The sequence below is a fragment of the Pseudochaenichthys georgianus genome, chromosome 1 (assembly GCF_902827115.2).
Source record: "Pseudochaenichthys georgianus chromosome 1, fPseGeo1.2, whole genome shotgun sequence".
NCBI lineage: Eukaryota > Metazoa > Chordata > Actinopteri > Perciformes > Channichthyidae > Pseudochaenichthys > Pseudochaenichthys georgianus.
The window spans coordinates 23605385-23620757 of record NC_047503.1 but is presented as its reverse complement, the minus strand read 5'-3'; positions in this window follow the sequence as shown (position 1 = coordinate 23620757).

Sequence of the window (15373 nt, the reverse complement as noted above, 5' to 3'; positions counted from 1 at the left end):
AATACGTGGGCGCGCGGCCCTCGTGAGAGTGGCCGCGGTGCGTTCAGGGACCCCCGCAGGAGAACGGTGGTTTACGTTTGTAAACTCTAGTTCTGGAGGGAGGTGTGTGTGTGTGTGTGTGAAAAATGCATTCAGTAAAGACTATTGCATTTATCCCAGAGTAAGAGTCATTTCTCTCCACAATTCCACTTTCCCCCATAATGTCCGGTTCAAAGAGACGGCATTGTGACGGCGCGTGCGGCCCCCTCCCCTGAGGGCGGGCCACGGTGCGTTCAAAGACTGGCTGGCGGGGGGAGAACATCTCTCCGTCCGGGACGAGGGGGCGAATCCCGCCTCCTCCCTGTATAATGCACAGATCACTACGTGTTCTAATAAGAATGAAGTTGATCTGTATCCAAATCTAAGTGTATTTTGTTTCCACAAAGGCTACACTTAGGCGTACACACAATGTTAACCGTACAAATTCCCCATTCGGTGCCCCAGCTTTAGCTCCTGTAAAGGAGGTGGCTAATGGGCGTGCGCAGAGAGGGATGAACCGCAGGGAGTGCTATCTAAAGGAGAGCGCTATGCGGGTACAGGGACATTATGGCCGGCGTATTTCTGTCAGAGAACACACTACGCCTAGAGCAAAGACTCCAATGCAGTTTACACGTAGTGGTAAAGGCTGCATTATGGCGGAGTCCGCACTCACACAAGAGCGCGTGGCGGTGCGTTCAGGGACCTTAGTAAAACACACTACGCCTATAAAGACTCCGATTAATGCTGTTTACCGTAGTGGTGAGAACAGCATTAGGGTGGAGCGCGCGCTCACACAAGAGCGCGCGGCGGTGCGTTCAGGGTCCTCAGTAAATAATCGGCCCTTTCTGTGTCAACCCTCCAGGGGCAAATCTTCCCTTCGCGGGGAGTTTTTGCGGTGGAACGGGTCACCAGAGAGTATCACAGCTTCATAGCTGCTGCCCCACAGCTGAGGGCCTGTCCATTAAATATTCTGGGGAATGGAAACTCAGCTGTGTGCTAACAAGTTGGAGGGACAGGAGGACGCAGCGTCCCACTGTACCACATGTCTATATACTGTACCACTGTATCACATGGACCACTGTCTTGTGGGTGTCCCACACTCACCTCTTTTTATGGGCATGCGAGAGGTAAATATGTTCTCGCAGGAGGCGGCCCCACAGCTGAGGGCATGCCCTTTAACACAGTGTTATGGGGAATGGAAACTCAGCTGTGTACTATCAGGGTGGATGGACAGGACGCTGAAACGGGGCTATTCACTCCAGTTCTGCAGCGTCCCACCCCCTTTTATGGGCATGCAAGAGGTGAAGCTATCCTCTCGAGAGGGGATGAGTTTCCTCTCAGCAGAGATTCAGGCTCTGGTGCAGAAACAGGCTGTGTCTGTTGTGCACCCTCAGCGCAGGGAAGAGGGTCTTTATTCCATATACTTCCTGGTTCCCAAGAAGACAGGGGAATTCAGACCTATTCTAGATCTCCGCGGCCTGAATGGCCACATTTCCCGCAGGAAATTCTGCATGCTAACTATGAAACAGTTACTGGGCCTGGTGCAGCCAGGCGATTGGTTCACCACCATCGACCTGAAAGACGCGTACTTTCATGTAGAAATTGCTCCAAAGCACAGAAAGTATCTGCGTTTTGCCTTCCAGGGAATAGCCTACGAGTACAACAGGCTATTCTCTATCCCCACGCACATTCAGCAAATGTGTGGCCACAGCGCTTCAACCGCTGCGCGCACACGGCATGAGAGTTTTCTTTTACATAGACGACCTCATAGTCATGGCTGGGTCACGGGAACAGGCAATGTTTTGCACAGCACAATTGATCACACACCTAACTAGATTAGGCTTCGCGATCAATTGGAAAAAGAGCACCCCCATTCCTCACCAACGGGCGTTGTATTTGGGTGTGGTGCTCGCTCGATGCAGGCACGTTGTGCGCCACCCTGTCAGAGAGCAGACGTGCGTCCCTTCTTCAGGGGGTACGCAGACTGCGACAGGGGGCAACAGTGACAGCTTTTACTGTCATGCAGACGCTGGGTCTCATGGCGGCTGATCACATGATGGTCCCGTTAGGGTTACTACATATGCGCCGCCTGCAGAGGTGGTTCTCCAGCCTGCGCTTGGATCCCAAGAGGCACAAGCGGCGGCTGGTGACCATACCCCCCTCAGTGAGGGGCAACCTCCGGTTTTGGGGGTCCCCGGATCACCTCCGGAGGGGGTCTCCACTGGGACGGGTGACCTTCTACATCACAGTGTTCACGGATGCATCCGGAACTGTTATTCAGTCTATCCAGGCAGCTACAGCTGGATCCACCACAGGCCAAAGTGGCTAGGATTCCAGCGATGGTGTGAGGAGCGGAGAATAGAGCCCCTATCTTGTGAGTTAGGCTCTATTTTATCCTTCTTACAGTTACTGGTGGACAGAGGGCTTGCGCATTCAACAGTGAAGGTGTATGCAGCAGCCATCTCGTCCTGCCATGAGGGATTTGGCGGCAGGTCAGCCTTTAGTCAACCACTGATGTCGCGGTTTTTTACAGGGGGTCAGGAGGCTGCGCCCAGTAGTGCACGCCTCCACCTCACAGTGGGACCTGCCCCTAGTGCTCGAGGCTCTGGCCTCGGGGCCGTTTGAGCCTCTGGAGCTCTCCTCTCTGAAAGCATTGTCGTGGAAAACAGCTTTGCTTCTTGCTTTAACGTCAGCCAAAAGAGTGTCCGAGTTAACTGCTCTGTCGGTGCACCCGAGCTGTTTACAGATTCGGGGTGACCCCTCCTTTGTGCCCAAGAGCCTAAGGAGTGCGTTCAGGTCAGGGGCTATTCAGTTAGGGGGTTTTAGGCTTCCCCCCCATGTGGGACCAGGGAAGCTAAACTGCACCTCCTCTGCCCGGTGCGTGCGCTAGCATGTTATGTAGAGCGTACGGCTGCCCTTAGACGCACCGAACAGCTGTTCGTGTGCTTCGGGGGCGGGGTGATCGGGAAAGCTCTGTCCAAGAAACGCCTGGCAGGCTGGCAGGCGAGTGGCAGGCGAGTGCATTGCACATGCCTACGGACAGGCAGGAAGAGCCTGCCCCACGGGGGTTCGTGCACACTCCACACGGGCTGTGGCTGCGTCAACAGCCTTATTCAACGGTGTGAGTGTGGAGGATATATGCACAGCGGCGTCTTGGTCGACGCCAGGCCCCTTCATAAGGTTTTATCTCTTGGACATGTCGGGCTCTTTCTCCTCGTCTGTACTTGCGGGGGCAACACAGGACTGGTAGGGGGGAGGGGGGTTGTGGGTCAGTTGGCATCTGACCCCCTACCCGGACGTAATGCGCCTTCGCTGTTCTCGGGCCTTCGGAGGGTCCCCGGAGGGGCGGGGGTGGCGCACTGGGCCCTTACAGGGCTGGAGGGCTGCTCTCCTCCTGCCGAGAGCAGGAGGGGGGGAGCCCTCCACACTTTAGTCCACACACTCGACACGGGGTCAGTGTTTGAGTGTGGGGCAGGGGCTCTGGCGCTCTCCCTGTTATCCTTAGGGATTCAGGGAGGCAGGCGTGTAGTTAGCCCTTTCGGGGCCGAGGGGGCTCTCCCCATCCAGGGTGGGGGGGTCCCCCGGCACTGTTTTTTGAGCACACTTTTTGCGAGGTAAGCGCAGCAGGGTGTGCTCTGTCAGCCACAGCCCAGATTTCTCCTCGGTTACAACCGGGTTAAAGGAGAAGGTGGGGCAGCAGCTGCTGACCATAATAGCCGGTCAGGGGCAGTAGGGTGGAATATTGTTGGACGACAGTGCGCATATACATCGCGGCTCCACCCACTGTACCCATAGAGTCCAGTAGAGGGCGGAGCCTGTGAGAGATATAACGTTGGGTTACGTAGTGTAACCCTTATATATTAGCACAGGCGGAGCCCTCTACTCGGGGCACTGTCTGTCCTATTCCGCTCGCTGAAGAGAAGTGTAGGATGATAGTCAGGAGGCGAGGCCTCCTTTTATACGGTGTGATGCGCGCGCATTCAGGTAGGCCTGCCCAGGGCCGGCTACGTCTATAGAAGTCTCAGTGGGAGAATGCTTGTGGGGTAAGAGAGTACCCATAGAGTCCAGTAGAGGGCTCCGCCTGTGCTAATATGACAAGGGTTACACTACGTAACCCGACGTTATGGATGTTCAGATACTCCTTTCATTGCTCTTGACCAAGGCACCTCAGAATTAGAGTCGGTCCCCGGGCTGCCATGGCACCACTAACATTTAGGTGTCAAATGCAGAGGACAATTAGTGCAACATCTTTTTTTCACTTTAATTTAAAGGGGGGGAGGGGATACAAAAATGTGGTTATAATGGAAGTATGGTACAAATCTTGTAGGTTAACAGTCCCTCATTTATTATTCAGATGGATCAACCGATTATACTAATAATAAAGTCAAAATAGTTGTTTGTATTTTTTCAAAAAAGCAGTTACTGGTATACGATCAAAACTGGTATCTAAAGGGTTACATTTGTATCGTAATTAATTAAATCATTATGTAAATTCTTCATGAAAAATGGAAAAATGGAAAAAAATTTGAAAAAAATGTATCCGTCATCATTTTATTGCAGTTCAAATACAAATATGTTATGTTAACATTCCCAATGTTACTTTTTTAACAAGGCATTAAGTGCAAATTGAAATTGTTTACAAAATATGAAAATATATTAAAAGATTATACAGATAATATAAAATAGGACCAATGTTGTCAATGGCTGCTTACTCCACTCTCCCCCATCTCATAGAAGTTTCCAAAGATTTTCATAATCATGCTTTTTGGTCTCAATTTGTCTGGCTCTTGCTTTCGGATTGTTAGCTAAGCAATGGCTTTGAAGCCAAGTCTTGACATATACCTCTGGTCTGAACTTGTTCAGTGGAGGGCCAGCACTTGATGAAAAGGAAGGCTGACATGCTTTTTACCTCTAGGGAGCTTCTAGTTGTGGTTAAAATGTTCATCTGACTAAGATTAAACCCACGTTCACACTCAGCTGTGGAGATGACCAGAGTGTTCACTGCTTGAAGGAGGGGTTTCAGCTCTTCTGGTGCTGGTGGTATCATTTCATCAACTGTTTTGAGTCTTACCAGCTAGCTAACACGAGAGAAAAACGTATAACTCCAAACTAAGTTGTTATTGCTGCTTATGTCTATAGATTCCACCTTTGGGGACTAAAGTAGTGAGTTATGACGGTGGAGTTGCAGCAATCTTTTGCAGAAATCTTTGACTCAAGTTTACTTGTCAATACTAAACCAAAATTAAATTATACCTCCTTTGAAAGCCTAGTTTTTAGTCTTACGCATCCGAGCTGGAAAACTTTGCAGCCAATCTTATTTGTTACAGTGTATCGTGCACCAGGTTCTTATTCAGAATTCTTATCAGAATTCTCTGAGTTTTTATCAACTTTGGTTCTTAAAACAGACAAAGTAATTATCGTAGGTGACTTTAATATTCATGTTGACGATGATAAATATAGCCTTACTGTTGCATTTAACTCTATATTAGATTCTGTTGGTTTCTGTCAGTGTAAATAAACCAACCCACTGCTATAATCACACTCTCGACCTTGTTCTGACTTATGGTATTGCAATTGAGCAACTATTAGTCGAACCGCATAATCCTGCTTTATCAGACCATTTCTTAGTAACTTTTGAAGTACTATTACGAGACTACAAAGCATTAGTCAAAAGCTCTTGCAGCAGAAACCTATCTGTTAGTGCTATAGCCACATTTAAGGAAGAGATTCCACCAATACTTAACTCGATAGCATGTCTGCATGTAGGGGAGGAAACTTATACAAAATGTACACCACCCCAAATTGATCATGTTGTTGATAGTGCTATAGATGCGCTGCGAATAAAATTAGACTCTGTTGCTCCTTTGAAAAAGAAGGAAATAAAACAACATAGATTAGCTCCATGGCATAATGCCGAAACCCGCAAAATAAAGCAAAAGTCTAGACAACTTGAAAGGATATGGCGTTCCACTAAACTTGAAGAATCTCGTTTAATTTGGCATATTACTCTCAATGAATATAAGAAAGCACTGCGTAAAGCGAGAGCAGCCTACTACTCTTCATTAATAGATGAGAATAAGAATAATGCAAGATTTCTTTTCAGCACTGTAGCCAGGCTGACAGAGAGCCATAGCTCGATTGAGCCTTCTATTCCCATAGCACTCAGTAGCAATGATTTTATGTGCTTTTTTAACGATACAATTGTTACTCTTAGAAACAAAATTAATTGTGACGTTTAGATACTACTGGGAACCCAAAGCAGAGACTGACAAAAAAAAAAGTTTAAAAAAAAAGTTTAATAAACAAGGTAATCCAAGGCAGGTACTGACGACAGGGAGCTTGGCTGGCCGTAGTAAACCAAAAACAAAGCTGCGGGAAAACGTTTCCGACCAAAACTCAAAAATAACTCCTTAACCAACTACAACAGACTCCAGGCTGCAGAAAGGCACTCCGGACCGCGGGACAGCATGAAAAATACTCTGGCAGAGAAGTGAGGTGAGGGCCAGGCTCTTAAAGAGCAGGTAATCAAGTGAGTGGGGACAGGTGTGCCTCATCTGCAGCCAGGAGTAACCAGCCACGCTCCCCTGTCACACACCAGCCCTGCAGAGACAGAAAGACAGAGTAGTGAGGGGTAAAAGGAGTACACAAGTTAAACAGAAAATCAACAAAATCCCCATGCAAAACATAACAGTACCCCCCCCTCAAAGGACGCCTCCTGGCGGCCTACCAGGACTATCCGGGAAACGGACATAAAAGTCTCTCAAGAGTTTTGGGTCCAAAATCAGCGAGCGAGAAACCCGTTGTCGCTCCTCTGGCCCATACCCCACCCAATCCACTAAATACTGGTATCCACGGCCCCACCTACGAACCTTCAGCAACCTCCGTACAGTGAAGGCCGGGTGGTTGTCGATGAGCCGGGGGGGTGGAGGGGGTTTGGTTGGAGGGCAAAGAGGGCTGCAGGAAACTCTCTTAAGGAGTGACACATGAAAAGTGGGGTGCACCTTCAAGGCAAGAGGCAACTTAAGCCTAACCACACTAGGATTGATGACACGTTCTATCTCATAAGGTCCAATGTACCTGGGAGTGAGTTTCCGAGAATCCGTTTGAAGAGGGATGTCACGGGAGGAAAGCCAAACCTTCTGGCCCGGTTGGTAATCCGGAGCTGGTCGTCGATGACGATCCGCCATCCTCTGGTTCCGGGCGGAGGTGCGGGCAAGAGCTGCCCGGGCTTCACGCCAGACTCTGCGGGCTCGCCGAAGATGCCCCTGTACTGAGGGAACTGCCACCCCTCTCTCTTGAACCGGGAAAAGGGGAGGTTGGAAGCCGTTGGAAGCCATAAAGGGTGACATACACAGCAAAATCAGCAGTGCTAATTTAACTCTTATAGAGTCAAATCCAACACTTTTAAAGTGTCTATATAGGTCCACACTGTTTTGAGTTAAAACTACACTTTTTAAAGTGTTAAAAGGTTTACACTAGGACAGAGTTCCAGCAACTCTCTCTATAGTTAAAATGTAACTCTGGTCAACACCGGTCAGTGTTAAATGTACGCAACACTAGCTTGCAGTGTCAAAAGTTAACACCACAAGTGTACATTTTTAACACTAAATAGAGTTAAAGTCATATTAACACTATTAAGGATATAAAATGTAACTCAATATTTAACTCTTTAGAGTTGATTCATAAGCACTGTAGGGTGTCAATTTATAATTTCACCTACACACAATGCAACATTATTAATAAAAACGATATAAAAGAAAGACACAAGCCAAGTTTCAAAGTTTGCAGTTAACATGTAACTGTATTTGTGTGAAAACAACACATACAACATAGTCTTACATTAACATTCCACAGTATGTCCATGCAGTCCTTAACAGCACAGGTTACACAATATGACAATGTGGCACTATGTATGTTTTTCCATCCATCTCATTAGAAAACTGTTTGTCATAGGGTCTATAATAACGTAAATCATCAATAGAAATAACAGAAAATGAATCAATCGTCTCCTCAATACAGTATGAACTATAGTGTTCATCAAAATACAGTGTGTCCACTTTGCAAATCAAAATGAAAGCTCGATCTTCATTTAGAATGATATTATTGATTTTTCCAAAAACAGGAGTTTCTTTATCAGTTCTTATGGAAAAAAACATTCCAATTTGATAATCAGTTCCATAGTTCTTTACCCAGTTAGTAGTTGACACGTCGCAGTATGCATTCACCTTAAATGCAGCACTTAAAGCCTCACCACCCTCCAAACTGTCGATCATTTCCTTCCTGACTGGACCAAACTCGAACCTCTGAAAATTAAAATTCTCCCAGTGATAAGCCAAATGTCTTTGGTGTTGCTTTACTAAGCTTTTTGTAATGTTTTTGAAATTCTTCACTGATCTTTTAAAAAAATTATGTTTGGCCTCAAATCTCATGCACCATACATGGAGGAGTGGACCTATTTTTCGAATACACCTTGGATAATGTATCATAAAATTATGCTTTGGAATAAGTCTTCTGTCAGGAAACAAAGATTTGAACAGCTTGTGGTGATCAATGATTAAATGCTTCAAATAATATGTCATACCATTTGTAATAATTGGTGAAAAAACAATATTCACAATCTGAATCAAGAGGAGGAGCAGATTCCAACAATTGTTGTTTCTTTCAACAACATCACCAAGAATAAGGGGAGCATTTCGCAAGAGACACCATGACTGAATTGCATTCAATCCAAGATTTTTGCTCTCATCCATTTTTAAACCACTTGGCCTGTTCCGTCTCTCAGTATATCCGTAGTTGAAACTTTGGATCCTCATTGACAGTGTTTCCAGAGATAGACACTTCTTATTGACAAGGTACTGAAATACAAGTTTCAGTTCGTACTGCACTACACCTTCAAAGCAAATCGTGCATGATGTCCACCGCGTAGTTATCAGAGGTGTGGAAAAATGTTAGTGTATTGAGCAAGCATGTCTTCTTGACACCAAAGGTTGACCCTAAAATAGGATTATCCTGTAGAGCTGCACAATGTTCTGCATGGATTTCTTTAGTACGAAAAACCATACCAGGGTCATCTTCAGTGAAGACGGACTGTAAATCTCCTTTGGTAGTTAAACAAAATCTACAACAATATGTTGCGCTGAAACACTCAACAAAACCAAACAGCCTGTGTAAACCCAGATTATCACCTGTTACTTGAATAACAGATCCTAGCAATGGTGAGTCAGAGAAAGGCACCTCTATCCCTTGCATTTAGAGTATTTTAAGATCATCAGTGAGAGGCTTTAGTATTGCATCAAATCCATATTTGTTCAGGTCTTGTGCATGAAAAAGTGCCACGACATGAATATTCATCAGCACAAAATTACATTTTGGGGGTAGGTTCCTCAATATGAAGTAAATACAACCAAGTTTGTGTATACCCTTCTTTGAACCCAAGGGATTTGCTGTCTCAAAATCGTCATAATAGAGTTGAACCTGTAGAGCGTGTTTTTGCTTGGAAAACAAATCATTGTAAACTCCTGTTGTTCGATCTCTGCGTAAATCAAATCTGACCCCAAGAACATACTCAACAGGTTCAACAATCTCCCACTTTTCTTCAAAGAACCTTTGTCGTTTGGATCCTGTATTAAAGGATGTGAAAGGATTCTCTAGCTGATCAAAACTATTTTCCAACTTTTTACCCAAATCAGTGCCTTGGACCTCTGAACTGCAGTTGAGAACTGCATCTCTTGCTTGTCTATGAATATCATATACAAGCTCTTCCATGGACCCCACCATTGCTTGGACAGTGCTCTCAGCAACACCAGATGCTTGTAACTGGGCTACAACAGAACCACACATGTTTAACACGTGCTGTTTATCAAAAGTAACCTGGGAGGTTACGGAAGTGTCAATACAAACTGCCTGAGAACTTGAAGATTCATCAGTTTCTCGTTGAGTGTCCACATTGTCCATAGTACTAGTTGAACCAGTGTCCCTGTGCAGACTGAAGAGGTGCTTTTTGAACCCTGAATAAGTACAAAAGGATAAAGAACATCCCGGCTGGCCACATTTCAAACGTAATGACTTTCCAGGATATAAACCATGGTGACATTTAAAATGCTGACAAAGCAATGCAGAACTTTTGTGGTGTCCCTTACAGATAAAACAAATCAGCATATTTGCATCCAGTGATGTAAATAACTTCAGATATCAGTGTGCAGAAGCCTTGCTCTGAGTTCTTTGACTCTGGGACTTTCCTTGGCACTTCCAATATCAATGTTAAATACCGTGGTTTGTATGAAAGTGTAGAATCTGGTGCCCTTAGCAAAAAAATCTATAGAATACTATAGAAAAATCTATGGACAAATTCTATAGAAAATGTCTGTAGAATACTACAGGATTTTTGCGGATATACTATAGAAATTGCCTACGTGTTTTACTATTGATTCTGGGAAATAATCTATAGAAAAATCTATGGACAAATTCTATAGAACATATCTGTAGAATACTACAGGATTTTTGCGGATATACTATAGAAATTGCCTACGTGTTTTACTATAGATTCTGGGAAATAATCTATAGCAGGGGTGTCAAACTCAAGGCACGGGGGCCACATTCGGCCCGCGACTTCATTTTATGTGGCCCCACAAGAGCTTGCAAAGAATATAATATGATTATTATACGGTTACATGCTACAGAAGCACGTTGCCCATAAACTACATGTCCCACAATGCATCTCAAATATGACTTTTTTCTCAGAATTTGCCTTTTTTTCTTCAAAATATGCATTTTTTCATAGAATTCCTTTTTCTCAGAATTAGATTTTTATTTCAAAATGTCACTTCTATTTCTTTTTTCTCCAGAATTTGGCTTTTCTTTTTAAATCATTTTGGGACATACGCAATGAAGAGACTTGCCCTAGACTTCTGCTTTCAGACGTAGTTAATTATGAAGTTATTACCCTATGCGATGATAATCCAATGCAGAGGCAATGATGTAATATAATACATTTTTATATAGTCTTAAAGTTACAACCGGCCCTTTGAGTGCAACCATAATGCTGATGTGGCCCGCGATGAAATTTAGTTTGACACCCCTGATCTATAGAATACTATAGTATAGAAAATATACACTGTGTATAGATGTTTTTTTTGTAGAAAATAGTCTATAGAATCCTATAGAAAACCCCATGGATGCTTTCTATAGAACTGTTCTGGAGAATACCATAGAATTTGTGACCTATATTCTATAGAATCTATTGATTTCTGTAGAATATACTGCAGAATATTGGCAAATATTCTATAGAATTTACCTATGGATTTTACTATAGATTCTGCAAAATAATCTATAGAACATTGCTATTGTTTTCTATAAAATGGTTCTGCAGAATTTATAACATTAATTTACGGGAATTGTTCTTAAAGATTTTACAGATGTATCTGCTCTTTTTACAGTCAATAACGTTTAATAAAAGTACAGCACTAAAACTGCCAAGGCTAAGGCTGCCAAACAAAAACCATAAAATTAAAGTAAAAATACTTTAACTGAAATAAAGTGCAAAAGCAATTAGTATACAGAAATTGTCCTTAAAGATTTTAGAGGAAACTTTCCTCTCTTTTCAAAATCCATTGTCTTAAAATGTTACATTAAAATACCTTAAATAAAGTTGTGATGAGAAAAACAGTTTTTTACATTTTCTTTTATTAGATTTGTATGATCAAACACTAAAATAAATACAGAACCTAAAGAGCTAGAATACTGTTATTTTACAGCTTTTTTCTAACATATTCCAATCAAACAGGTTCAACAAAATGACATCACAAAATGTTCTGTAGGAAACAATTACTCTGAAAACTTAAAAATATTTGTAGAATTATAGTACAACTAATGAATACAGCATTTCATATTTAAACATCATAATTATAAACAGTAGAAACAAAAAGTAAGTTGAATTTTTTAAGATTACTTTGAAACATTCTCAACTGAAAATAACAGAAATGGCAAAATGGCGACATATGTTCACATTGTCAATGTGAAGGAGCAGAGTGCAGGATTTAGTACGTCTAACAATGGGGATGTAGGTTCCAACCAATGGATAACTTGTTCACTCACCCTCCTATCCCAAGTTTGTAAGATAATGTATATTGGCTGCAAAAACATTGAGGCCCAATCATGTTTCCTCTGTCCATTCTGCGCTGCTGTAGACGTGGCAGTGCAACCTAGAGGACAAAAAGATCAGAATTAGAAACGGGTTTATTGCCAGGTATGTTCACACGTATGAGGAGGTGTCGTACATACAAATAAAAAAATGTAAAAACTACACAGATAGCGAACTATATTAAGAAATAGAATGCAATAAATTATAGAATATAAAATATGGGCAGTAAGCAATATTTAAACATTGCATTATTTACCATCCTGTGATCTCCATGCAGAGTCTGCGTTGTGGCTGAGGTAAAGTGTCAGTGGGGGGGGCGGGCCTTGTTGAGGTGCCGAGAGGTTCTGGTCCTGATGTAGAGAGGTTCTGGTCCTGATGGAGAGAGGTTTTGGTCCTGATGGAGAGAGGTTCTGGTCCTTATGGAGAGAGGTTCTGGTCCGGATGGAGAGAGGTTCTGGTCCTGATGGAGAGAGGTTCTGGTCCTGATGGAGAGAGGTTTTGGTCCTGATGGAGAGAGGTTCTGGTCCTGATGGAGAGAGGTTCTGGTCCTGATGGTGCGCAGCCTCCAGCCAGAGGGTTGTGTTGAAGGCAGAGCTGAAGTCCACAAACAGGATCCTGGCATAGGTTCCTGCTGTGTCCAGGTGCTGGAGGAGGAAGTGAAGTGATAACTATTAGTAAACCATAATGATGGATGTTATTATCAGGGCATTGATTATTTCATAAGTTTAGAAGGGGGGAACATAGTCTAACAACAGTTAGCTTTTGTTAATTTTACCTCGAGCCAAACTTGTGAGACTTGTTTCTGAAATCCCTTTCTCTTAAAGTGAATAAATAAAAAATAAAACAATGGAGGTGACCCTAAAACTAACCACTGGATTGCTTGTCTAAAAGGACCTAGTCCATAAGTGAGGTAAGGGTGGGAACAATCAAACACACCCTCCCAGGCACTACGTGTTAGCGAAGTACAACTGGGATTTCGAAGAGGAAGATATGCTTGCTCAATTCTTAATAATAAAGAAAAACCAACAAATTGAGCACTTGAGTTTTCATTAGCAGCCCCTAGCTACAGCTGTGGAGCTTCGGTCAATACCACTAATGCCCCTTTCACACCAGCGCCTTTTCAGCTCTAGAGCCTGAAAAGTGCCGGGTTTTCCTGTTCACACCGCAGCGGCGCCGGCTCTTAGCTCCGGAATCCGCTCCAAAAAATTGTCGGTCCAGAGGCAAGAGCTTTGGAGCTAAGAGGCGACGTCGCTTACGTCTCTCTTACGTCGAGGCGTGCAGGAAACTAAACCCACCTCCCCTGAACATGGGTCGACTGTCATGCCTGCCTACAAGCAGTAGTGCCTATACACACACTTTATAAAGTCAGGCAACACTAACCAGGCTTCGTGTGATTCTGTTTATTTGTGCCTTACTTTGACCATCCGTTCACTGTTATCGATCATTGTGGAGAGAGGCAGACGTGTTGTTTTGTATTATTGCAGCTATCGGATGCAAGTAGTCAGTTTAGCTTCGATTGCTATGCTAACATCACCCGTTTTATACCAGAGAAACTTTCATAACAGCGTTGTGATACCAAACAGTGTCAATTCAGACTGACACACATTCACTTAGGCTAAGGGGAACTGGGGATATGCATCAGCTGCTTGTGTGAGTCGGACAGTGAATACTTTAGAGCGGCCGCTGCAGTGTGAGCTAACCGGGAGCTAACGGGAGAATAAACTCCCGTGGAAGAGCAGCCAGCACTGCAGCGGTCGGTAAATGCTGCAGAAACACATTAATAAACAATGAACCACGGCACTCTGGAGCAAAGTATAAGGTTGGAGAAGTCATTATTAAATGTATTCTGGCTTCGTGTGATTAAAAGCAACACGATCATCGACCCGACGCAGTTGTTGTTGTTGTTGTTGTGAACGCCGTAATGGCTGCCGTTGGGGAGCAAATCAGCGATGTAAACGGTGACGTCATGACGCAGCAGGGGCAGCTCTGGAGCGCCAGTGGGCGGTGTGAACAGAGCGGGAGCTGAAAAGGGAAACCGGAGCTGAACCAGAAAAGCTCCCGCTCGGAGCTAGAAACTGAAAAACGCTGGTGTGAAAGCCGCATAACAGTCTATTTCCTTAAAATGGTACATATCGATGAATCTATATTTTCATCTTTAGGTGATTAAATCTGCATAATGTCCCTGTACAATAAGATTCGAGCATTTTGTAATCCAGTGAGGAAATTCAAGACCAGTAAATATTGATTGATTAAACAACACTAAATAAAATGTTAGTGCTTTCTTCAAACTCAGACTCTCTGCTGCGGCTGTACCTCAAAGACAAAACAATTGTCTTATGATATTTGTTGAACAAGGTCTGATTGTCCTGTACATGTACAATGTGGGGTATTTTTAAATACTTTACTAAACCACATTCAATACTATGTTAGACACAAGTTAGTTATTACTCACATATCAAAGTCTTTTCATCTGCAAGATGGAAGAATAGCTGGGTGCTGCCTGGAGAGACTGATGAGGGACACAGGCTGGCGTCAGCAGCTTTCCACACAAAGCCATCACATCTTCTCTTCCATAGTCCTCGCTGTCCACTGGTGCTCTGTCAAAAGAGTGAACATCACAGCCGTCATGTTAACCCTTTGTTACACAACAACATACAACCAACATGTGTCAAAAGTGACCCGAATTAGTTTTAATTGTAAATATCTTTACAAAATCTTAACCATTCAGGATTCCAGGTATTCCTCAATTAACCTGTTTTGGATCAACACCAATTTGTATTTTTCCCTTTCTTACTTTTTGAATACAAATAATGTCTGTATCACTACACTTCTAAGACACAACATGGGTCAAACATTACCCGTATTCTTTTTGCTATGTTATTTCATGCATGGCTGAGTGTTTCTTTACTATACATTTTCAAAAATAATTAATTTTAGCAGTGATTTGGACCAAGCATGTATGATGTAGTAGTAATACAAAAAGTATTTTAGTTCACACAGTGTGACATTAGCTAGTCATGTTAGCTTGTAATATATAGAGCAGAGCTAACTAGCAAGTTAGCCAAACGTTAGCGGTTAGCTGTTTATGCTATGCTAGCTGTTACTGAACATTAACAAACTAGATTCCGCTATAAGAAAGCTGTGAAACTTTACATTAAACTTGGCGACAACATTGTGACACCCCGCTGCATGTTTATGTGTAATTCTCCCGTGTTG